This window comes from Podarcis bocagei (genome assembly GCF_964188305.1).
Source record: "Podarcis bocagei genome assembly, chromosome: 1".
In the NCBI taxonomy this organism is placed as follows: Eukaryota; Metazoa; Chordata; class Lepidosauria; order Squamata; family Lacertidae; genus Podarcis; species Podarcis bocagei.
This window is the reverse complement of record NC_138125.1, coordinates 67,775,816-67,802,469: the sequence shown is the minus strand read 5'-3', so window position 1 is coordinate 67,802,469 and position 26,654 is coordinate 67,775,816. Positions and strand designations below refer to the sequence as shown.

Here is a 26,654-nt window from a genome sequence, read left to right as displayed (position 1 = left end):
AGGATTACCAAACTTTCAAAAGGGAGAAATATAGTAGTCATGGGAAACTACACTGATATCTGTTGGAACTCAAACTCTGCCAAGATTGTAAGGCCCAACAAAATCCTCAATTGCCTCACTGACAATTTCATTTTCCAGAAGGTGGAAGAAGCAACAAGGGGCTCGTCTATGTTGGACCTGGCCCTCACCAACAGGGAGGAATTGATTGACGAAGGGGAAGTACTGGGAAACTTGGGAGGAAGTGATCATGGCCTCTTGGGTTTTATTATACACAGGCAAGGGAAAATTGAGTATAATCAGACATCCACTCTAGACTTTAAGAAGGCTGATTTCAAAAAGCGGAATGGGTGAGATCCCATGGGCAGAAATACTCAAAGAGAAGGGAGTCCAAGATGAATGGTACTTTCTTAAAGGTGAAATACTGAGGATGCAAATGCAGACAATTTCAACAAGAAAGAAAAGTGAAATTATAAATTATAAATAATATGAAGGCAGAGGTTCCCCACCTATTTCAAAACAAGCCTTACTACATCAAGGGAAAAAACCCCTAACCAATCACCTTTCACTCTCCTCTACCTCAGCATCCCACAGACAATTTTTGTTGTTAATAACACACATTTAAGAAATGCTATACTTCCATCACATTCTACCAAAGAGATAGAGATCTTTCTCGGCTGCTGAAGTACTACCAGAGAGCTCCCAGCATACTCTCATACATGGTTGACCAGTGTAGGTTTTAAAGTAATCATTCTTCTAGAGATAAAATAAATTTAAAGCATTGTACCTTTATAGATTTTAAAATAAATAAATCTCAAAACAAACCACAGCTTGAAAATTAATTGCCATATTTTGTAAACACAACAGGTCCCAAATTATGTTTGTAAGCAGAGTTTATTACATACAAAAATTGCAATGAAGGCAGATAAACACAACAACCACTAAATACTTAGCAACAAATCAAAACATTACTATTTCTTTATCAGTAACAAATTTATTCCTCTCTTTCCATTACTGATTGTCCATTATTCTTTAAATGCTCTTTTAAATGATATTTCAAAGCTTAGTTACCTAAATAAATAGGAAATGCATATAGCATTGCAGTACACCATTAAGTATACGATTAAGAAACATTCTTTACTCCCGAGTCTCTAAGACAGAGGTAAAGAACTTTTACCCTGGGGCCCAACCTTGGCCCACCAAGCCATTCCCACCAAACCATGGATCAGCTGCCCATCAGCTGACATCCCCTCTCACATCAGATGTGCAAAAAGCAGAGTGGAAAAACTGGCTGCAACTGAGCAAATCAGCCCTAGGACATAGGAACAAACAAAGCCTTTCCCACTGCCTTTGCAAGCTCACAAGTCAAGCATAAAGTGGCTCAAGAGAAGACTCTTGTAGCAGATTGGTGAAAAGCAGGTTTCTTCCCTCTAGTCTGTACAGCTCCACCACTAGTGGAACTTCTTGTGTTCACAAAAGCCAGGAAGAGCAGTCTCCACCCTACCAAGGCTGTAGCCCAGCAGACTGCTCCCCATTTCCAGCAGGGCTACAGCTGTCCTTAGCTTAGCTGGTGAGTGTGTTTTTATGAAAGGAGGGGATGATTGAGAAAGAGCTAAGGGAGCTACTTGTCTATAATTCAAGGCTTAAAATAAAATGCAAAGTAATAATAATATAATAAAATGCAAATTGAAGAAAAAGACAAAAGCTGAGTTCAAAGCCCCACTGTCTCCAACAGTCAAGTAACCCATCTACCACAATTCACAGAAAAAGCCTTGCATCATAATTCATATTGACAAATATTGAAGAATACATTTGCAAGAATCTTTGGACAAATAGCTGATAATGTTCATGCATGCACTGAACTGACTGTCCCAATATTCTACAGCGTACATACAGATTTCTTTCTCTGCTTCTTGTTTCTTTGCTGCATCAGTATAAAATAATATGGAACAAATTACATGCAATGTATCATGTAATCAGTGGCAATGACAGCAAATTCCACATGCCAATTATGTGTTGAGTGAAGTACTTTTTTGCCGATTGCGAATCTACTTCTAAATCAATTTAATTGTAAAACTCCAAGTTCTCATCTTCTGAGAGTAGAAGAAAATTATTTCTACTTTTTCCACACCATGCATTAATTTCTAGACCTCTCTCACACTCCCATAAATGCCTTTCCCCCCTAAAGTTACATTATTAAACCATGATCTGAAGCAGTTTAATCCTTGCATATTTTAAATAACTTTAGTAAATAACAATCCACAAGTTCATACAAAATATGATTCATTCTATTCTGAAGTGAAAGCTTTCATTAGCCTGCTTTGTATTCCCAATCACCTGAACCAGTACAATTTATCCTATGACTTTCTTCTCTTTAAATAGCTACTATCCATTTGCTGACAAGCTATATTGTATCTCCACATCAAGGACAAAAGATATTTAAACAATCATTCTTAAATGATATGTAAAGTACCGTATTTTTCGCCCCATAGGACGCACCAGCCCATAGGACGCACCTAGTTTTTTGGGGGGGAAATAAAGGGGGGAATTATTTCCCCCCCCAGGCGCGGAGCTGGGTCGGGGGAAGCCCGAGCTTCGCCCGACCCCAGCCCCCAGAACAGGCAGCTCTCCGCAAGCTGTGGGAAGCCTGCGAAGTAGAGGCGCTGCGCGGAGGGAGAACTGCGCAGCGCCCTTCAAACGAAGCTGGAGACCCTTCTGTTCCTCCTCCCGCTTCGCAGGACAGGCGCCTCGCTGGGAAGCGGGAGGAGGAATAGAAGGAGACCCTTCTGTTCCTCCTCCAGCTTCTAGGCAGGCGCGTGGCTGAAGGGGCGCTGTGCAGTTCTCCCTCTCTGAACAACACCTCTCCTGCGAAGGAGAGGCGCGGCACGGAGAGGGAGAACTGTGCAGCGTCCTTCAAGCGAAGCTGGAGGAGGAACAGAAGAGGCTGCTTCCAAAGCCGCGCGTCACCTCTCCAGCTGGGAGAGGGTCACGGGGCTATTCCTTAGCCCCGCACACACTCTCCGGGCTGGAGAGGTGCCGCGCAGCTATGGCAGCAGCCTCTTTAGCCGCGCACCACCTCTCCAGCCCGCCTTTTGGGAGCTTTTCCTGCCTGCCTCCCCCCTGCATTCGCCCCATAGGACGCACACACATTTCCCCTTCATTTTTGGAGGGGGGAAAGTACATCCTATGGGGCGAATAATACGGTAATCTCAAACTGGATTTGTTATTTATGTTTATACCCCTCCCATAATCCAGGGCCTACAGATGCTCCACAGCTCCTGGACAGAATGAGGGGGGCGGGATCCAATTTCAATCAAATAGAAACTGCTACTATATGTTGTGGCGCAGGGGAAAAGGTGGAAGAAGAATAAAAATATTTTCATTTGTGTTAAATGGGAAACTATTGAAACTGCCAGACTAAGAAGTTAATTGCAACAGTCTGAATTCCATGAATAAAAGGCACTTTGGCTTTCTAGTTTATTTACCAAAAGAAAAAACCCTCCATTTCCTAAGGAGTTGCACCTGGCACTTCTGCATACATATAGACATGAATATATACCACTAATGCTAATATACAAATCATATGATCGCCACTAAAAACAGAACTGAAAGAGTCATCTTTCCAGAAATTATTAGCCAAAACTAGTTTTTTCTTAAGTTAGAAAAGTGATGACACTTGAAAGCATCCCCTAGTCTCTGTGTAACCAACCCAACACACTGCACCTCTGTTGGAAAACTAATTCTGCAACCACTTTAGTCATACAATCGTAAGAGTTAGAAGGGACCACGAGGGTCATCTAGTCCAACTCTCTGCCATGAAGGAATCTTTTCCCCCAAGTTCTAAGACTCTAAGATTGAGAGTCTCATGCTCTGCCCACTGAGCTTGTTATATAAAACACTCCCAAGTCCTCAAAAAGCAACTCTAGGAAGAAATTGGTGGTAACTCTGTCACAGGACGTCATGGACTGGCAGGATGCAGAGGATGGTGGGAGGCACTAGCTGGGGAATCCCCATGGGAACTCTCAGGGGAAGACAGCTTACAGCCAGGGGATTGGTAGTAGGACAATGATGAGTGGTCAGAGGCAGAAGAGGGAGCAAACTGGGAGGAGGAGGAGGCGTCAGAAGCTGAAAAGGCAACAGGGTTTAGTGAGCAAGAAGAGGCTGGGGCAGAGAGCAACCCAAAATCAGAGGCAGAAGGGAGGGGGGAGGCAGAGATCAGGCAGGCTGAAGAATCCAGGGAGTCTCCCCTTCCGCCATGGTCTCCCAGAATGCAGAGAGAAATGAAAAGGAAGGAGCAAAGAGAGACAAGATGACAGAGTCTTAGGCTCCCAGAGAAGAAACCAGGAGAGGTGCCTTAAAGAACAGTGGGAAGGAGAGGACCTTCGGACCTCACAACTGCCTCACTGGGGCAAGACCTACTAGGAAGAGTTGCTTGATCACTAGGCTTGCACTGTTTTTGTTTCTTTTAATAAAGAGTTAACTTCTCTGGGTGTTTTACTCCTGACTCCGGTTCCTGACAGAATCTCACACCACCACCACCACTATAGGGAAAATTAAATAACAGAATCTTAAGTCAAATATAGTACAGGCAGCGACCATTTTATACATGTCCAATTGCCACGCTATCACACACATGGTCATCTCTACCACCCCGAAAGTGGCCTGAAAACAGGGTGGGGCCTGTATGTCCATTTGCCTCTAATCAACATCCAAGAAAATCATCAATATCCAAACATTCCCCCCAAAAACCTATGACTGTCTGGATTTTTCTCTTTTAATTTAACATTTTATTACATGGGGGGGAAGAGAGGGATACCCAGTTGTGGAACCCCACTTGTGCAATGGACTTCGGCTTACACAAGCAAGGCATCTATTTTCTCTCCTCTCCCTCCAGACACCCTCCCACCCACCCCACTCCTAATCTACTCTGAAAGGTTGGGGGTTGCAGAGGGTGGGGAGGAAAGGAAGGGGTAATCTCTTCACATCCACAGGCAATGCTGGATTTCATCCAAAATCAATTCTAGGCAAAACAGTATGCTTTCTTTTACAAAAACCAGTAAGTATTTGTCAAGCATTGAGAAGTGCCCATCTACTTTACCTTCCTTAAAGGTAAAGGGACCCCTGACCATTAGGTCCAGTCGCGGACAACTCTGGGGTTGCAGCGCTCATCTCGCTTTATGGGCCGAGGGAGCCAGCGTACAGCTTCCGGGCCATGTGGCCAGCATGACTAAGCTGCTTCTGGTGAACCAGAACAATGCACGGAAACGCCGTTTACCTTCCCGCCAGAGCGGTACCTATTTATCTACTTGCACCACGTGCTTTTGAACTGCTAGGTTGGCAGAAGCAGGGACCGAACAACGGGAGCTCACCCCGTTGCAGGGATTCAAACCGCCGACCTTCTGATCGGCAAGCCCTAGGCCCTGTGGTTTAACCCACAGTGCCACCCACGTCCCTTTTACCTTCCTTACATATAGTTTTATCATTTCAGACATCATTTCATAGTCTCATTGCTTTCTTATCTAATCCTTGAAATAAGAGAACGCATCTCAAGTTTACACTTTATCTAACTGAGAAAGCCACTGTTCCATTACTAACACATCTGTCTTAAAATACATTTCTGCTATGTAATAATAAGAAAGTAATTTACTGAAGGACACACAAAACGTATCTACAACATGGGCCTATTGCCGTAACTCTTTCTGGGGAACCACAGGCATTCTAACTGTGCAAATATGGCTAGAGAAATCTTGAGAATCATAGAATCATAGAGTTGGAAGAGACCACAAGGGCCATCAAGTCCAACCCCCTGCCAAGCAGGATCATTGGGTTGTCTCCAGTGCTAGACCTACTCAGAGTAGACAATGTGAGGTTAATGACCATGACCAACTTAGGTCCATTAATTTCAATGGGTCTACTCTGAATGGGGCTCAGATTGCAAATAATAAATCACTCTAGGGGAGGCTGCCCCCTGCATCTCTGCGCGAGTCCCCATTCTGGCTTTGGTGCAAATTGGGTGAAAATTGAGTTTACCCTGAGCAGAACCTATTCAGACACAACCCTTTAATTCTATAAATCACCTTAGAATGACAGAATCACAGAATGGTAGAGTTGGAAGGGACCCCAAGGGTCATCTAGTCCAACCCCCTGCAATGTAGGAATCTCAACTAAAGAATTGTTCACACTCTTACCAAACTACAATTCCCAGGATGCTTTGGAGATAAAGCTAAGATGGTATAAAAATCAATATATATGTATGTCCCAAGTTGATTTAAATAGAAAGCTACATGTGTATCTGAATTTGATTGGTAGGTATAGAAGTAGAAAAGATGACAGACATGATCCTAGTACGAAAATATTTCACTGTGAACATTTTAGAATGTTGGGTATTACCTTATACACAATTCAATCATTAGTCCATCTAATCCTGAATTGTTTTGGGGTTTTTCCAACTTGCAGTATTCATCCAGTGATTCAAGCAAAGAGAGTTATTTACAAGTTCTGAAACTTGGAGATACTTTATAAACAGAGTTCAGCAGGATTAAAACTTAAGAGCTGCACTCAAAACATATGCTCTTTCGCTGAGGTATCCCACCTCAAACTAGTCAAAATAAAAATAAAATTCTGCGTGGTCATGTATAATGAGAGCTGATCTAATACCCTGTTTTAAAATCAAGCACATATGGGTCTAATGGGCCTTGTTATTTCTCAGGGCCATCTGTTCCAAAAAGAATTTAGCAAAAACAGAATTATTATATACATACTGTAGCATTGATTAAACTAGCCAACATAAATATGGCATTAATTATAACTTTAATCAAATGGGATGAACAACCCACTTGTTTTGCTGTTGTTGTTGCATAGCAATAAACAGGTATGCAACAAAAAAAATGGAGTAATGGCAAAGAGGATTCTAAAGACCCCCTGCATGTTCAAACCACTCAATTCCTATCAGTTCCAGGATGATTTTTTTTCTCAGCCAAGCTCCAATACCAGGTGATCTTAATTGGGAGAAAGGTGGTTAAGGTAGGAGAAATTAAGAAAAACAAACAGCAGGCATCGAGATTCCAACTCCTTCTGCAGGCATCCAAAGGGACTCTTGTTTCCCATGCTGCGTGTGATTGAGGGAGACTCCCATTTGAAAGAAAATGCAGCTAAAGTCTAGATATCAGTACAGGGTGTGTGTGTTTTTCTTGGTAAAGCTTTATTGCCAGGGGCGGCTAACCTGTGGCTGTCGAGATGTTGCTGCACGGCAGCTCCCACAAGCCCTGGCCGTTGGCCAGGCTAGAAGCCCCAAAACATATGAAGGGTCACAGCTGAACCATCCCTGTTTTATGCTATTACAGGCGGCAACCATCTTAGGCATGTCCAATTGATGCGAGATCACCGATGTGCAGGTCCTTTTGGACCCGCAAAAGGGCAGAACAGGGGTGGAATGAGGTGGAACAGGGACGGGGGAAGGACAGAACAGAACAGGGGACTTTATGCATGCTCTGCCAACTTGCGCAGGGCCCCGGAATGGAACCCCCACATGAAATGCTCACCACCTGTATATATTTACAAAATCTCTATGTTGGTTAAACAGAACCTCCGATATTCTGTTCTACACACAAACTAGTTTGGCTACAGAGTCTGCAATATACAATACATGCAGGCAGGCAGAGACTGGTACATCAGTGAGTCAATATGAAGGTTGCACAAGGAGCCTGAGAAAACACTAATAAACTAAGCCAGCCTTGTAGATTAAAAACAAAAGGCACTGTTAACCCTCTACTGTACTAATCTGAACTCCCCAACAAGAGAAGCAACATACCCTGGACTAAAACTAATCAAGGACTGGAAAGTCTTAGACATACATGAAATATTAAGCTGTATATAATTGTTTTTAAATGAATAAATAATACCAAATGATGTGTGAAGAGAGCAGACCTCTGATTCTGACAATAACATAATCAGACATTGATTTTTAGACAAAGAGGCTCTTGACAGATGCAGGTCAGCAGCCTCCAAGTTGATCCAAGGGCAAGCACTCTGCAGTCTACCCAGAAGAAGAGGACTTGATGCCGAACTCTGCCCCCAAGGCTAGAATTATTCAGGCAGGATAGAAATCAGATGCTGTACAAGCAACATAGCCAAGTGAGTTTTCTCTAACAATCCTTCCGCTACTTTAAAACCATCTTTAACTGTCCCCATTTACCAAGCATAGTGTCTATTTCTGGCACTTGGCCCTAATAAATCACTATCCTTATTTTGTCTTTTGTTGATGCCTTGTAAGATGTTCCTAATCTGGACATATGTGCATTGTACTTGCTATTACTCACAATTCAATCCCCATCCCTAGGTCTCTACAAGCAAACTCTCCCAAGCAGGGAGCACACATATATTTAGAGCTGGCAAAAACACACCCTAAATGTGTCACTTCATACACAAGTGGGGAAAGATTTGAGAAGCGCCTTATCACTGGAAGGGAGTCAACAGTGACCCCTTTTCTCTTTTTTAAAAAAGCCAAATTTGGATTCTATGGCTTTGAAAATTATCAACCAGTTTCCAATGTACCATTTGAAAGCAAAGTCCAAGACTAGACATCTGCTCATCAATTCCAGCAGTCTTGGAGAATATTGATTATTCGGATCCATTACAATCAAGAAGAGACAAAAGAGTATATTCTCCTGAACCTCTCAGCAATTCTTTATATCATGGACCAATTGAATTCTCTCTCTGTTGGGACTCAAGCCACAACAACACTGTGTTCCCTTGTCCTCACTGGAGGGAGGGAGAACAGGTCCTGCTTCTGGGCTTCCTATGGGCATCCGGTCAGCCACTCGGACAACAAGGTGCTGGACCATATAGCCCTTGACCTAATCCAGTAGGATGCAGGTGGCACTGTGGTCTAAACCACTGAGCCTCCTGGGCCTGCTGATCAGAAGGTTGGCAGTTCGAATCCGTGTGACAGGGTGAGCTCCTATTGCTCTATCCCAGCTTCCGCCAACCTAGCAGTTCAAAAGCATACCAGAGCAAGTAGATAAATAGGTACCGCTGCAGTGGGAAGGTAAATGGCGTTTCTGCGCACTCTGGCTTCCATCAAGGTGTTCCGTTGCGCCAGAAACAGTTTAGTTATGTTGGCCAAATGATCCGGAAAGCTGTCTGTGGACTGCCTTTTTTTTTTTTTTTACTGGACTTAACCATCCAGGGGTCCTTTACCTTACCTTACCTAACCCAGCAGGTCTCTTCTTATGATATTCAAAGGTGGTGCTGTGAGACCTCTGTTCCACCCCTCTTGTCCCCTAAGCTTTTTAACATCTATGTGAAACTTCTGGGTAAAATCATCCAAAGGTTTGGACTAAAATGCCAGATGCAGATAGTAAGCAGCTTTGAACTTGTTTTCATCTTCTAATCCCAAGGACGTTGTGGAAACCCTAAGCAGGTGTTTGGGAGCAATTTGTGGGTGAGAGCAAACAAGCTGAAGCTTAGCCCAGAGAAGATGGAAGTGTTATGAGTGGGGAGATCTGCTTATTCTGGATGGGGCTAAACTCCCCCCAAAGAGCCAGGTGTGCTGTTCACCTCTGCTCAGTGGTGGTTACCATGGAGATGGAAGTGGTGTTGGCACCCAGGAGTGTTTTTTATTAGCTTGTGCTGGTTCGCCAGCTACAAAAAGCTGGTCTTGCCTCAGCAGCACATGCTCCAGTTACATCCAAGCTTACTCACTGAAATGCACTTTACACAGGGTTGCCCAGGAAGATGGTACTGAAATTACAATTGGAGCAGAAGACAGCAGCTAGAACTCCTGAGCCACGTGACACTTATTCTGTGTCAGTTATGTTGGCTGCTTATTTGTTTCCAGGACCAATTTAAGCTGCTGGTATTAGCCTTTAAAGCCCTAAGTGGCTTGGGACTGGGTTATGTGAAAGACCACCTGCACCTGTAATAGTCTGGTGCTCAAGTTCAGCATCTGAAGTCCTGCTCTCTGAGAGGACCATAATTAGTAAATACTTGTGACCAGTTTTTGTGGTACACCTTCTCCTGGTAAGTGCCAATGGTCTCCTTTTTGCTGACTTCCAGGAGTATGCTAAATGCTTGTTTATTCCAGTCTGCCTATGGTTAATTTTAAATTAGTTTTGCTTTTAACTGAGGTTTTATCTGCTGTTGCTTTCTTATCTTAATTATTCGTGTACTTAATATTTTTATTTAATTTTAAAGTACCTTGTAATTGGCTTCCAAAAGGGACGCGGGTGGCGCTGTGGGCAAAACCTCAGTGCCTAGGACTTGCCGATCGCATGGTCGGTGGTTCGAATCCCCGCGGCTAGGGTGAGCTCCCGTCTTTCGGTCCCAGCTCCTGCCCACCTAGCAGTTCGAAAGCACCCTTAAGTGCAAGTAGATAAATAGGTACCACTTTATAGCGGGAAGGTAAACGGCCTTTCCGTGTGCTGCGCTGGTGCTGGCTCGCCAAAGCAGCTTCGTCACGCTGGCCACGTGACCCGGAAGTGTCTCCGGACAGCGCTGGCCCCCGGCCTCTTAAGCGAGATGGGCGCGCAACCCTAGAGTCGGACACGACTGGCCCTTACGGGCAGGGGTACCTTTACCTTTAATTGGCTGCCAAGGATTTACACCCTGACAAGTGGGCCAAAAATCTAGCAAACAACTAAATATATACTACCACAAGTGACAGCGGAGCTCTTCCCAGCAGCTGGCGGACACCATTTTGTACCAGAGTTTCCAAGTCATGGCATAATTCCACAGCATTTTGAGTAAAACAGATGGTGGCAGCCACATGCAAAAAAACAACAACCAAAAGTGACAACATGTGGCAGCAACATATTACAAGTTGTGTTTGAAGACACATGTCAGGGGTTCAGGGACAGAGGCACAGGTGAGGGGGGAGACGGAGAGCGATGGGGAAGAATCCCAGGACTGTGAGGAAGAGGAGGACAATGACTTGAGGTCTTCCATGAGTCTCTCAAGTGAATCGGAGGATTCCCAGAAGGGGGCGCCCCTAGTCAGGCCAAGGGGGTTCACAAGGGGGACATGCCAGGGGCAGGGAAGCAGCAGGGAAACCCCGAGTGGGAGTGGGAGATCGGGGCCGGCTTCCCAGCAGGAACGAAGTGAAGAGAGTGGAGCGCCCAGTGTGACACACGGAGCAGAGCAGGAAGGAGACAGGGGAAGGAGATCGGGGCAGAACGTCCTGCCGGAAGAGGCGGAGAGTAGTACAGGGAGTAGTGTAAGTGTCAAGAGGAAGGTCAGGGGTAGCGAACGTGCGCCAAGTTCAAATGTGGAGGCGCGCGGAAATGGAGAGAGCCCGGAGGAGGAGCCTGGCCCCAAAGCACGAAGGAGGGGGGGGCAGGCATCTGAGGAATCCGCTTCAGGAGAGAGCAGGAGGGAAGGGACCCAGGGGGGCAGAAAGACCCTGCGGAAAAGGAAAGACAGGAAGAGGTGGACTAGCACAAGCCTCTTAAGCTGGTGTAGGGGCAGGACCGATTCAGAGGGAACTTAAAACGTCTAGGCTAAGAGACGCGGGGCTGCACGCCTCGGTTGTGGAACCAATAATGAACTGCAATAAACATCCTTGTATATAAGAAGAACCTGGCGTTGGTCTTTTGTGAGCTGAGACCTGAGGCAGCCCTGACAACACACAACTGTTGCCACTTTCTTCTCATGGTAAGCACCCCGCCTCCATAAATCTTTCAAAGATTTCCACTCCCCACAGTTTTGGGGCATGAATTCCTACCTATTCTCATTCTAAGCCAAATATTTCCCCTTGAGAATGTTTCCACTCCATTGCAGGTACAGTACATGTAAATCACTACAGCACCAAGTAGCATGCAGACTACTTCAGCACAGTTCAATTTTGCCTTTACTGTGTGCCTGTTCCGAGCCAAAGAAGCAGGATGTAATCCCACACACACATCAACAGATGAGCAGTGGTTAAATCCTGCTCAGTTTGGCTCCTCTAGCTTGTTCCCTGCTATGTAACCAGAGCAAGCAGCACGCATTTTTGAAAACTGCCTGGTTTTTGTAAGCACCTTTGAATTTGTTACTGTTTTGTGATTCCCACTGTCAAGGGTTTCAGAAAAGGATTCAGACAGATGGTGCTGCTAGTCTGCTAAGCTCAGTTGTGATTAAGGACACTTACATTTCAAACACTTCTGTATTCTTTGTTAATTGTAGCTCTTGTAACCTGAGCTCAGCTAACAGCAGCAGCCCAGTTGTAATTTTGATGCCGATTCCTCTCTTCTCTAACCTGAGCTCACGTGTAAATGCAGCATATTAGAAAGGAAGGATAGGAATTAGGCTAGCTATGATACATGCTTCCTGAATGTAACTTTACTTGTTTGAATTTTGCGCCTTTTCCACCCTCCTCTCTAACTCCAGAGGGATTCTGTGAGCCAGTTTGCTAGTGTTTCCTAGCAACCAGCTTGCATCTGGGAGGGAGGCTGCTCTCATTACCAGCTTCTTGGGGGTGCTGAGGATCACAAGATCAGCAAGTGAGCTGCGGTGGAGGCAGGCATGATCATCTCATAGACAGGCTTTCAGTGACAACAGCAGGGGGTAAGGTGAAAGGCTCAACAGACTCATTTTATTTTGCGGGAGGGCACTGCTTTCCTTTAGTGTTTTATTTTTATTAATCCAACTGGAGGGAATTGGGTTTCTTTCATTGCTTTATCTTTTAGCACACCCACTTTTCCCAGCCACACCCACCACTGGAATGTGCCTTTCTGAAGGCTGGCCACACTTTAATTCACCCCTTGGAGCAAAAAGTGATCATGTGATCAGACCCAGAATTAACTGCCTTTCTTCCCGTCCCACACACCTCTACCATAACCACCTAACCAACTGCTGAATGCTTTCAAGTTGCAGCTGCATTGTAATAACGCTGAGCAGATCAGTTGTGAGATATAACATTAGGGGGGGGGTTCTTTTTTCTTTCATGGAAACAGATCCGTTTTTCTGCTTCAGCAACCTGAGTGGGACAGGTTATTGCAAAATGAAGTACAACAGGTTAAGAAGATTTTTCTTTGCTCTGTAACTGAAAAGGGGGAGGTCTACAGCAATGAGCAAGTATACAGGAAGGTCCCCATCTTCCTTTGTACTATGCTAAAGGATATGTATTTTGCATGATAGAATAACTACATTGCTGACAATATCATTGATATAGACCAGGGGTAGACAACCTAAGGCCCGTGGGCCAGATGCAGCCCAATTGCCTTCTAAATCCAGCCCATGGACGGTTCGGGAATCAGCATGTTTTTACATGAGTAGAATGTGCGCTTTTATTTAAAATGCATCTCTGGGTTATTTGTAGGGCATAGGAATTCGTTCATTCCCCCCCAATATAGATAGATAGATAGATAGATAGATAGATAGATAGATAGATAGATAGATAGATAGATAGCCGGCCCACCACATGGTCTGAGGGACGATGGCCCAGCCCACAGCTGAAAAAGGTTGTTGACCCCTGATACAGACATACAATTCAGTCATTCATTTTGACTAATACAAAAGTTAATGAAATGCAACAACATAACATCATGGCAGCTCATATTATTCAAGCAGGAATTCTGTATAATCCAAAATTCCTGCTTGTTTGAGGAATGACAAGCCAGACTCTGGTTTGTTTCGTCTGTGGCACAGCAGGCGTGGAGAAAGTGCACTGTGGAAACTTTTGAGCAGCATGCGCTAACTAGCATACTGCTCATTCACATTAAACCATAGCTTATCAATAAGGCCTTTGTCAACAATTCAAAACTATTACAGAGCGCAATTACAGTGTTTTAAAGCACTTTGGGCATCTCTAAATAGCAACTACAGATTGGGGGTAGGAAGGGCAGTGATGGGGAAAGCAGCAGAAACAGAAAAAAAGAGAACTACAGCCAGGCCATAATATGGCTATGGGTCACTCATGGCAGTGGAAATGTAGTCATGGCAACTTTCAGCAAAAATCCTACCTAAATTGGCAGAGCTACAGAGGGGGTGCTACACTTAAGTTTTTAGGCACCTATTTCTCCCCTGCTTCCTGTCAAGAACAAACCAGATGGTGTGTCTGTGCCCCCACAGGGCTCTTACAAAATGAAAAGCAGCCACAGGAGGCTGTGATGAGAAGCAGGGGAATAGGAGAGATGCTGCATAACCCTTTCCACATCAGATGTTTTTTTCAACTCAATGTTTTCTGATTTTTCTATTTGTCACTCCCCAGCTCCCAGACCATGGGTAGGCAAACTAAGGCAAACTCAATCGCCTTCTAAATCCAGCCCGTAGACAGTCCAGGAATCAGTGTGTTTTTACATGAGTAGAATGTGTCCTTCTATTTAAAATGCATATCTGGGTTATTTGTGGGGCATAGGAATTCGTTCTCTTTTTTTTCAAAATATAGTCCGCCCCCCACAAGGTCTGAGGGAGAGTGGACCAGCCCCCCGCTGAAAAAGTTTGCTGACCCCTGTCCCAGACTCTGAAAACCTCTGAGGGAGACGCTGTTACACATGCCTCTTGTGTGACTTTTACTCTGGATCCTAAACACCCTTAAGAGGGGAACTTTGAGAAAGACAGCAGGCATAACACACACTAGGATAGTACTCAGTGGTAGATATAAAGGTAGCTAAAACTTCTCACTTCATCTTCATTCCTAACACAAGCTTGTTAGCTGGTTAAGGATGGCAGCTGGTATTTTAACCTTGTAAGTTGCCAATCAATAATTTTCCAGAGTATTTACAGTGGTACCTCGGGTTAAGAACTTAATTCGTTCTGGAGGTCTGTTCTTAACCTGAAACTGTTCTTAACCTGAAGCACCACTTTAGCTAATGGGGCCTTCTGCTGCCGCTGCGCTGCCACTGCACGATTTCTGTTCTCATCCTGAAGCAAAGTTCTTAACCTGAGGTAATATTTCTGAGTTAGCGGAGTCTGTAACCTGAAGCATATGTAACCTGAAGCATATGTAACCTGAAGCGTATGTAACCCGAGGTACCACTGTACTGAGAAAAGCCTTTCTCCCATTACTACTTAAATAGTCTTGGTAACTGATTTTTTAAAACATAGGAGAATCCTTTTAGAGTTTTTAAAATAATTTCAGAAAAGCAAACTAACTTGTCCATCTAATCTTTATTTTTGTAGATATACTGTGAACAGAAGAAAAGAAGAGACATGCCTGTTAACAAAATTAATTTTCTACAGTTGAGCAAGAAAAAACAACAACAGGATTCTTCAAAGACCTGCTCCAGTCTAGGCCTGTTCTACCTGCCTTCACTTTTGCTGCAGGGAATGAAATTCAAGGCATGCTAAAGCAGATAAATTCCAAGCAACACATGTTGAATTGCATGTCATTAAACACATAATACACAACAACATTTCTACTCCACTGTGCAAGTCAACAAGCAGGAAGTATTTCTTCATGCAAATAACAGTGCCTGTAGTACATCTCTGACAATTCAAGGACTTGCTTTGCCAATAAACAGTCAAAATAAAATGGAGTATCTCAACAGTGCATTCTTTCAAAATACAGCATAATGCCAACCCTGTATGTAAATATATTAATGGAAGAGTTAAGGACAGTGTCCGAAACCATCATTGTTCTAGGTGCATTTTGCAACAGGGAATCTCGTTAGCATGAGTACTTTCTGAGCTCTGGACGCAGTACCGTGCCTAAGATTTCAGATTAAAACTGCAGAGTGGAAGGAAAGGAGGGATTTTTTCTGCCTCCCCACTTCCAGCTACTCTCTGAAGACTGGAGAAAAAACTCTGTTAAAAGTACTAAGGAGGTGGGCAGGGGAAGGACTAGACCAGTGTTTCCCAAACGTTTTTGGGCAACGGCACACCTGTTTACCGGAAAAAAATCTCGCGGCACACCACCATTAAAGCCCCGCCCCCGTGACGTCATTCGGGGAGCCGGCGGCCCGGGCCTGAGCTGGAAGGAGAGGCGGTGCTTTTCGGCACAAGGCAATCGGCCTGGAATTGTTTCCCGCGCGCTGCGAAAGGGAACAGCTGCGGTCGCGCGAACCCTCCGGCGCTGGGAGGGGAAAGGGCGGAGTCGCAGAGCACCAGCTGGCCGAGCGGTTGCGCGCAGCGTTGCGCTTTTGGAGAGCGTGCGGCTGCTGCTAGGGGATCCGGGGACGTGAGCAGGCCTGGCCCGACCCGGGTTGAAGGAGGACAAGCCGGCAGCGCGCCAAGTGAGTTCGGTTGCGCGCGACGGCCCCCGCTCCCCCCACCCCCGCCGGATCCTCGCCGCCGCCGCCTCTCGCCCGCCTCCCTCCCACGGCACACCAGCCGATGTCTCACGGCACAGTAGTGTGCCGCGGAACACCGGTTGGGAAACACTGGACTAGACCATGTGAAAAATGAACATAATATTTTAGCTGCAGTTCATTCATTTTCAGCTTTTATTCTTGTTATAAAAAAGTGCACCTAGACATTCCGTTGTTGTGCCCATAACCTAGGTTTAAGGTGCCATTTAGCTCCCAGCTTTCGTGTCTCAGTTTCTAACACTGGTTAAGGATCATCAAGTCAATGCAGACATTTAACCTTTCCTCTAGAGCAGTGTTCCCCAACCTTGGGCCTCCAGCTGTTTTTGGACTACAACTCCCATCATCCCTCGCTAGCAAGACCAGTGGTCAAGGATGATGGGAATTGTAGTCCAAAAACAGCTGGAGGCCCAAGGTTGGGGAACACTGCTCTAGAGCAGGGCAGTCCAGCACATGGCCCAGGGGCCGTGGCCCTTGACAACTTTTTATGCTTCTCCCCTCCCCGTAGCCCTTGCACTGCCTTCCCAAAGCCAGGTTAGCAAAGTGCTGGGCTTCGGGAAGGAGGGATGAGGGCTCTGACAGTGTTCATGAGTCCTCCAGCTTCCTTCCCAAAGTCTAGTTAATGCTTTCCCAACTTTGGGAAGGAAAAAAGGAGTACTCTAGGACCCTGCCAGAGCCTTGTACCTCCTTCCCAAAGCCCAGCTTACTCAGTTTGGGAAGGCAGCATGAGGGCTGGGGCGAACATGTCAAATTTGTCTCCTGTTCCCCTTCCCATGCAACAAGGCACTATGCAGCCCGTGGCTTCCATGTCAAAGTACTCTTGCGGCCCACTTGGTATGAAAAGTTGTGCCACCCTGCTCTAGAACCACCCCAAGCTTTATTTACTAAAAATATTTTTTACATCACCTTTCTTATAGAAACCCACTTTATTTGAAAGATTTCACAACTTTTCTGACACACCCTAATGTTTTAGCAACTGAGAGCATTATTTCCCTAATTTTTCCAAGTCTGTCTTGCCCAAAGGCACACATTAAGTAGATTGAATAATCAGAACCAACGGTTACTAGCTGGAAGGCATTTTGAACTGCTCCAGAAGATGGAGGGACTCATCAAGAGGATCAGTTAAGGTTGCACCACAGAGCCAAGCTATAATCCCACATTAATGGAAGCTTGATGTAAAACACTACATAATTACACACAGTACTCACAGGTGATAGTGTCACATGTTATGCCTCTGTTAAGACCTCTGCCTGATTTTTATAGCAACTCACTACAATGTCATAATGCTGCAATGAATATAGATGCAAGCCTAGCAGCTGCTTCTAGACCAGTGTTTCCCAAACGTTTTTGGGCAACGGCACACCTGTGTACTAAAAAAAAATCTCGCGGCACACCACCATTAAAGCCCCGCCCCGTGACGTCAGCGCGCAGCGTCACGCCGGGAGGGACGCACAAAAGTGAACGTTTTTTCCCTCGGCAGCTCCTCTCAGCTGCGCTCAATCCGCCTCCGCGCAGGCTGAGGGAGGGAGGGAGGGAGGGGCGCGTGTGACCCGTCTCTGCTGGGAGACCAAACCCAGCGAGACAGAGTCGCGCGGAGGCGCCCAGGCAGCGCTGCCGGCTGCGAGGAGCGCCAGGCAGCAGCAGGAGGCGCGGCCTCTCCTCGCCGCCCCCGCCCCGCCTCTCGCCGCCCGACTCGCCCGCCTCCCTCCAGGCATCTCGCGGCACACCAGCCGGTGTCTCACGGCACACTCGTGTGCCGGGGAACACCGGTTGGGAAACACTGTTCTAGACCAAGTGACGAGAGGAGAGTGACATGAAGGATACTTCCCTCCCTCCACCCCCCAAAAAAGACAATCTTTTCTATTCCGAAATCATTTCCATATAACAATTGTGGGGTACGCCAACTAAACAGAACTGCAAATATTCAGGGGACTACTTTTTACTAGCGGGGGTTTTGTGCCAAAACAAAAACTTATCTGGTAAGTTTCGGAAGGATCTTTCAGTTTGGTAAAAAGTGACAGTAAAAGGACCATCCAACTTTACACTTTTAAAATAGCTGCATACTTAAAATAAAAGTAGAATGCTTGTACAGCTGGTGCATGCACTGATCAACTTTAGGATTCTCATAGCTCAATCTTGTATTTCAGGAGCATTCCAGTAACAGGTTCCCTTATCAAAATAGATTAAATGCAACAGCGATTGATAAGCAAAGTTACAAAGTGCAAGCAATTGCCAACATATGGCTCATACTCAGACTGCCGCCACCCCCTGCCCAAAGCATCTGTGCAGCTATACTTTTGGTGGGGTTTTTTTAATCTTTACAGATTTATTCTAACACACATTACAACTTCCTGGTAAACGGAGGGTCAAAACCCAACAAATTATTCAAAATCATACCCGAATTGAAACTGTTATGAAAACTGAAGACATCAAGGGCATGATGCCAGGCACAACTAGTCAGTGCTATTTTAAGTACCATTAACCAGAAACATTGCACTGAACTGTAACGTGGAAAACAACAGCACTTCTCGACTTGACGGTGAGAAGGTAATTAGGGAGTGACATAATCGTGTCTTAATTTATACGGGAGGAAAATACTGGAGACAAAACAAGTAGCAGTACCTGATATTATGAGACAAGGGACAGAAAGAAAGCATAACAGGCTTCTAAGAAGCCGCCACTGGTAAATAAGATCTGCTTCCAGGCAACTGGCAAAGGAACTTGTGTAAACAATAACATTTATATATTTATTTCCTTTTCAGGCTCTCATGGAACGAACCTTCACATGCAGGAGGAAAGGCTGGCAGGCTAATAACTTCTGCAATACAAATAGTAGTTCAAAAAGTTATAATAGACAAAAAGGCTTAAGCAGCCTTTCCTATCTATTCTTCCTCCCCAAGCAGCCTGCACCAGCCTGCTCTGATGTTAAAGAAAACACAAAGAAATCTTTGAAATCTTTCAAAGATATTTTTACGTGGTGCTGGCCTGCTTGTTTCAAGTCTGCATTTAGTTGTAATCTGTCCTGGGCTCAATGTGGTGGACAGGTTTATAAATAAAATAAAATAAATAAGAAAAGTTCCTGGCACTTAGCATTCAAGTATAGGAACTTGCTTAGTGTTCTTACGTGTGCAAAAAAAAAGTGCCAAAAAGACACCCTTAAATCACAACAAACCCCTCTCCCCCCCCCCCCCCGTCTAAGCAAACAGATCCTGTAGCACAAAAATGGATGTGGACTTCATGGTCAGAGTTTTGGATTAGTCTTCAAAGTAAGTTTAAGGGAGCTATTTACCATAGTTACAATTTATTGGTTGCTATATTACTATATGTAGGCTTGTTCAGGAAATACAAATTAAAATACTAAACACTTGTTTTACATTAGTTATTTAAACCAACCTTTTTTCTTGGGAATTTAAATCACCTTGATCTCTTTACACATCGTTGCCTCTGGGTTGACAACTAGGATGCCACTCAACATGTTAGTTTAGTCCAGGGGTGTTTGTCTGGCCCCTACTTAAGGTATTTGACATATGGTTTGTGGGAGGGGGAGGAGAGTAAATGAATGATTGTCACTGAATTATAGTTATAGTTATAGAGCATTAAAGGTAAAGGGGACCCCTGACCATTAGGTCCAGTCATGGCTGACTCTGGGGTTGCGGCGTTCATCTCGCTCTATAGCCCGAGGGAGCTGGCGTACAGCTTCTGGGTCATGTGGCCAGCATAACTAAGCTGCTTCTGGTGAACCAGAGCAGCACACAGAAACGCCGTTTACCTTCCGCTAGAGTGGTACCTATTTATCTACTTGCATTTTGACGTGCTTTCAAACTGCTAGGTTGGCAGGAGCAGGGACCGAGCAATGGGAGCTCACCCCGTCACGGGGATTCGAACCGCCGACCTTCTGATCGACAAGTCCTAGGCTCTGTGATTTAACCCACAGCGCCACCCACGTCTTAAAGGACAAGGACAAGTAACTGAAATAGTTTTTTCTCAGCCTTCCTCAAATCCAAGCAAATGCCTATGTATGACTTTCACTTCATCAAATTCAGCCAAGTTAAATGTAAAATTTGTTTCAGAATTTCCTATCCACTAAGCATTCTGGAAAGTAACCACTTAGCAGCCCAACTTCAACTATGTTTGCTCAGAAGTCAGTCTTATTGAAATGGGGTTGGTCAGCAGTGGGGAACCTTTTTCAGTCTCTGGGGGAAGCATATCAGTAATGGGGAAGCCCAGAGGCAAAAATATGCAAAGCAGCAGGTACAACTCTTCCTTTTGTACATTGGGCTACACATTCTAGCTACACAAAATAAGAGATTTCTATATGTGCACACTCACCTTCCCATTTACACAAGCAAGAGGCATTATCACATTTCAGACAGACAGGCAAAAGCACTTGAGGATGGCAAGAAGCAGGGCCAATGGGGGGGGGGGTGGCCCAACAAAAGAATATAGCCTAGGGATGCTTGCAAGGGCTGGAGGACAGCATTCAGTTCCCAGGCCAGAGGCTCCCCACCCCAGACAACATCATACTTAAGTCTACGCATTTCAATGTGCCCACTCTGAAGTACAACTTAATCAGATACCACCCTCTGACTTTTCAACCACTTACTGTTATAAACCGCCCAGAGTGGCTGGGGAAACCCAGCCAGATGGGCGGGGTATAAATAATAAAATTATTGTTATTATTATTACCGTCCTTATGTATGTCATTAGTTCGCATACAAAAACTTTTTGAACTATAAAAAGATAAGATTGTCCACTAATACTTACATCAACAAAAATATGATTAGAGTTTGAGAAGCTTCCAAACATTACAAATAATTATTAGGTTGCAAGCCTATACCCACTTATGTGGGAGTAAGCCTCACTGAACTGACTTCTGAGTAGACAGGTACAGGGTTGTACTGTTTTTCTAAGTCAAACAATATAGGCTAGAGTTCTTATTTATAGGCTATATAGTTCATGTATAGTTACCCATAATAATAATAAGCTCGAGTAGGTCAGCTATGTGTGACCAATGTAATATTTTTTCCATGGAATCATTACCTTTTAAGAGAGCTTGGCTCATTCACAAACTCTATACTAGAGCCATGACCTAGTTACGTGCTTCTTAATCTGTGTGCGCAATGACACGCTTATTAATATTAGGCACTTTAGCACTACAGAAGAAATAGTCTGATGTTAACACTGCATTTACAAAAGGTCTCCAACAAGCCAAACTTCTAAAAGCTGTCAGAACATCTTTACTCCTTGTCACGCGTATGAAACTAAAATTCAAACAAACAATGAACCTTATTATAGCTTTAGTAGTTTCAGTTAATACTATACTCAGCATCATAACTGCCCTACTATGAGGAAGAAAAGAGCATCATGACTTTTTAATTAGTTTTCTAAGAAGGGCTATACACAGATGTCAAGATTTTATTTCCACAAAAATAAGATTCCAATAGCCTATTTAGTGTCATACAAGAATCCAACAACTATCAAGAAAAGTACACAGGGAATGCCAAAAATCATTGTTCTTGATTTGTTAATTTAGAAAAGGAATAGATGTGAACACCACAAAACAAAGAGCCAATGATTAACAGTACACTTTATATAGCACTTAGTGCATAGTCATGGCTTAAAATAAGTGCATTTACAAAATTAGCTACATGCATATCCAAGTATCTGGTTTCACAAGGCACACGAGAATAAGACACCAATATCTCTGGCCAAGAGAACTCAACATTTTTAGCCTACAAAACATGCACAAAATCTCTATCCAAAGATAAATTTAGATGAATATGTTTATAGAATGAGAAAAATAATGTAAATGTCATAGTACATTGGAGTGAAATCCTAGCCCCACTTACTTGGGAGTAAGTCCCACTGAATTCAACAGGACTTACTTCTGAGTAGACATGATTAGGATTGCCCCCTAAATCTTGTTGAAAATGTGACAAGTTGTTAGTTATCCAAACAAGTGTTTGGGTATAAAGCTGCTGTACTAAAAGCACTGGAATCCTGTAACAGATATCAAAGTTTAATGTTTATTTAATCAAGTTATTTAAAATCTAAAAATCAATAAACCTTGACTACACACGGTTCTTGTTCAAATCAGTATCTAAGCTTGTCACCAAGCAACAAAAAACGACAAACTAAAATGCTAGATAAAGTAAACAGTATCATTTCACAGTACTTCGTTTTACAGTGAATAAACTATATCAGAATATGAAGGGGGGAAACAAAATACAAAAACCAGCATTTCACTTAAAAGAAATCAAAGACTAAGTGATTATTAGTTTTAAATTCTACATCAACTTTAAGCCCCTGTAGCTCTGAATTACTGCCAGTATCAAATGTTCACTTCACGTACCATTTTAAGTTGGCGTTTCCCCTCTCTGACATGGAAATAGACATTACTTTCCCAAAACTACAGTTGCAAATTACCCCTGAGTCCCAAAGGAAAGCAATAATCCCTTGTAACTAGAGTAGCTTGCGACCACGCCTTCCTGCTGCCCTAGCAAGTTGCAAGCGGAGCAGTCGTGTCACATTTCTTCTTTCATATCCAGAGATCCTAAAGGTTAGTTTTACAGAGGCCCGAACAGGCTTATCTAGCAAAAGTGCAAACGGGTGGGAGACACACAAAAGAGAAAATTCTGGTTGCCAAAGGAAAAGACCGCCACAGAAAGCAAGAATGGGAGCGATACTACGAAATGGAGCTGAACTATTTATATACAGTACAGTACTAATCTGTTGGCTCTCAGAGCTGTTGGTGGCAGCAAGCCTCACTATCTTCCTAATTCGACCTCGTCAATTTATACTGGAAAAAAGGCAACAGAGGAAATGTGGATTTTGTTTTTGTTTTAGAAAATGTGGCTCCGTCTTCAGCATTTAAAAGCCTTTTTTTTTACTGAGTCACCAGCTTCATCCGATGGAGCAAGAAGATGTGCGAAGGTTAAGCCCCCATGTCAGGCAGCAGTTGACTTGTAAAAAGAAGTGCGCCAGGACTCAGCCCTGTTTTGGAAATCATGCCCTTACCTTTCAACCAGTCCTCTTAGTCCCAGAATCACGGGGAACGGGTGCGGGTGTACAATATAAACAGAACTCTGCACATGCTCGCGGCTACTCTCGTACCATTTCTTCTATCCCAGCTCTCAGATCCGGTAGGGAACTAGAGAGGCTCCTAGATAGCCCTAACTCAACGTCTAGCTTTAAATAAAACTCGGGATGTACTGCCAGTCCCCTTTGCACTTGCAATCCACGCACAATTCTTCGGAAGTCCCAAAAGGGATCTACTTCCGAGAAAACCTGCCTTCCTTTTCCCCTTTTTGGAGGGGAGGAGGGTGGTAAAGCCTCCCAAACAAATCCTGGTTCCGGAAAAGGGTCAACTGACGGCGAGAAAACCTGACCTGCCTCACTTTCCCGGACCGATCCTACAGGATTCGCCCTACAGCCCAAGATCGGGGCGCCCCCAGCTCCTTAGGTCGAAGCCAGGCGTATGTAGGGGGACGGGGATCCACTGCCAGTTCGGAGGTGGAGAGATATTTTTACCCAAAAGGGGGGGGATTAAAATGTGTTTTTTTTATTTGGTTACCTTGTTCAGCCCCCTCGGTTTTTGTTCACAACAACTCCCAAAACATAGTGGCGGGCAGGGGAGGGGACGAAGGGGCGTTTCAGCTTGGCTCTGCCCGCTCAGCGGGGAAGAAGGGTCGCTCGGTCACTCGCTCGCCTCCTCCCAGCCTCTCACCTTCACAGATCCGGCAGCGCTACAGTCCCCGCCGCCGCCGCTGCCACCGCAGCAGCCCTCGGCATGACCAGAGCGCTACTACCAGGAGGCGCCTCCCAGGCCGGGCTCAGCCTCTGGCTGCGGCTGCTGCTGCTGTTGCCGCCGCCTCCTCGGCCGCTGCCATCTTGTCCTGGCGGCTGAGAGGAACGCGCCCCAGCTCAGCCTGCTCAGCTCCCCGGGCCTCCGCCTCATCTTCCCGGGGAGGGATCCAGCCTGCTGCCTCCGCCGCCGCCACTCCTGCAGCCGCCGCTTCCTCCGCCGCCGCCCACTTCGGCGGCTCTCCCCGCTACTGCTCCGGTTGCGGGGCCTAGGGGCAGCGGGCGCAGCTGCCTCCGTCGTCGTCCCGCCGCCGCTGCTGCCGCCCCCTTTGCTCCTGAGGCTGTGAGGAAGCCTCAGCCCCGCTCCGACATGTCTCTGTTCCGTTTCCAGCCTGCGGGGCCCTCCTGACGAGAATAGGCGGGCCGCCCTCTTCCGCAGCTGCAGCGCCACCGGCTGGTTTCGGCCGGCCTCCTGGCTGGAAATCAGACCTCTAAACCCGCCTCTTTCTCTGGGAAAGGAGCGCGCGTCCTTCGCCTTGCTTTGGCAGAGGCCCTGCTGCTCGGCGGCCTCTCGCAGAGCAGCACCTCTGTAGGCGAGCGACAGCGCCGAGGAGCAGGTCAACGAAATAAAAATGGGGAGGAAGCGCCGTTACATGCAGATCACCGGGCGTCGTCTTCTGGCCAGACACCTGTAGCCTGACTAACTCGCTGGGCGCCTTTAGGTAGAAGAAAGAAAAACCCCACCAAGCTCAGTAGGGCTTACTTCCATCTAAGGCAGTGGTTCCCAACCTTTTTTTCACCATGCCCCACCTAAGCACTTCTAAAATACTGATGCCCCCACCTTTTCACGTGGAGGAAGCCATTAACTCATAATAACTCATTCTCAATTGCCCCCTTCAAAATCAAATTGCCCCTCTGTTGGGAACCACTGGTGTAAGGGTATCTAGAATTGCACCACAAAGCCTCAAAAGCGCACTCTGGCCATGCACCATGCACATTTGTTCATTCCCAAGGTGCAATAAACTTGAATCTCACACTGGCCCCACTTTGCATTTGCAAATGGTTCTTGTGGGCCATATACATGGGCGTAGCCAGGATTTTGTTGGGGGTACAGGACTTGGTTAAGGGGGACAAGGACTTTTGTTAGGGGAGGCAGAACCGACCTGATTGGTCAATTAGAAAAGTACTTATATTGTTTTACTTGATGGGGGGCATGTGATCCCCCCCTTGGCTACGCCCATTTTCATTTACTTTGGCTCCAGTGCGTTCCCACCGCTGGTGTTTGAAGCTGAGTACACTTGACTTGAGCAGCAATCCATATTTATCCTGTAGTTTCTTGAGAAACTGCTGCTGATTGATGTGCTACCCCTCAAACCAACTTCCAACCTGTTCAGAAAGGTAAGCTGATGTGGGTACATTTAAGACAGCGGACGACACATGGGCAGATAGCAGCTTCAGCAAACAGGAGATCAGCACGGAAACAAATCAGGTGAAGACATCCCCACTCCCTCTCAACTGTGTACAACAATGTAAGAATATGAACTGAAACACTGAGAAAAATCAACCTCACTGCATCCTAAGCCACTGATGTGTGCATAGCCCCAATTTTAACTAGTTCTATACACCGTGGGCTGAAAGTTGTTCAAGCTTCCATTTGCACTGGAAATATTTATTTATTCAAGTTCTATTAAGTTCACTAGTTCTGCAGCTAGAGAGTATCCTTGTTGACTGGTTTGTAGTCCATGATGAAGTTTAGAAGAAGGAATTGGCCACTCAGTGGTACCAAAAAGAAAGCTAGAAAGTTAGGTTCCCAGTCATGTCAGTGGCACACAAGCTGTGCAGTACATGAGGACCCACTTACTCTGGGAAGCCCACCAAACTGAGAAATTTAAAATTATCATATATTAATTTCCTTGTAAGCGGCAGTTATACAAAAATATTGGTTGGTTGTTATTCATTCGCTGATAGAAACATGGCAAGTCTTAAACTTTGAAAATGTTTGAATTTATTGGTGTTTTTAAAAAATCAGGGTGCAGTCCAAACCCATCAGTTGCACTGGTAGTGTGTGTGTGTGTGTGTGTGTGTGTGAGAGAGAGAGAGAGAGAAGGGTCAGAGATCTCCCTCTGCCCAGGTCCCCGGCAGCATGAGCTATAGTGCCAAAGGTGCAGTGGTGGCTACACCACTCCTCCATGCTCAGATAATATTTGGATTTGTCTACCAATTGTTGCGGGACTTAAATATAACTTGGCCATGTTTATTAATATCCCATATAAACATGCACCTACATTCTGAAGACAGGTATTTGTATTTATATATATTTCTTAATCTCATAATCATGTTTCATCTGCATAACTAGATACTGGTGCATAATCAAACTAGATTGGGGTACATAAATACATCATACAAGGGCCTACAACAAAATATGCCTGGAATTGATAAACAGATACACTAAAACATACAAATTCATCATACCTCTTGTTCCTTTTGGAGCATAAGCAAAGGTAAAACAGTAGGCTGGAATGTGTTCTTTGTTCAGTTTAAATGTATGCGCTGTTCTTATATAAGAATAAGACAGAAAAGTTAATTACCAGGTATTTACTAGAGCTAGTCTCAGGCACCTGGGTGCTATAAACA

The 26,654-nt window shown here is 45.0% G+C and overlaps 1 protein-coding gene across 5 annotated transcripts in view; it reads right to left on the bottom strand.

The window, feature by feature from the left end:
• Nucleotides 1-25,210, bottom strand: part of HIPK3 (homeodomain interacting protein kinase 3) — a 70,012-nt gene extending 44,802 nt beyond the window's left edge. Inside the window, exon 1 of one of the 5 annotated variants that reach the window (XM_081198151.1) lies at nucleotides 23,944-25,210. The gene's annotated coding sequence lies outside the window, so the exon portion shown is untranslated. The other 4 variants (XM_081198155.1, XM_081198153.1, XM_081198154.1 and 1 more) reach the window with 4 other exon arrangements.
• Between the last annotated feature and the right edge of the window lie 1,444 nt (nucleotides 25,211-26,654).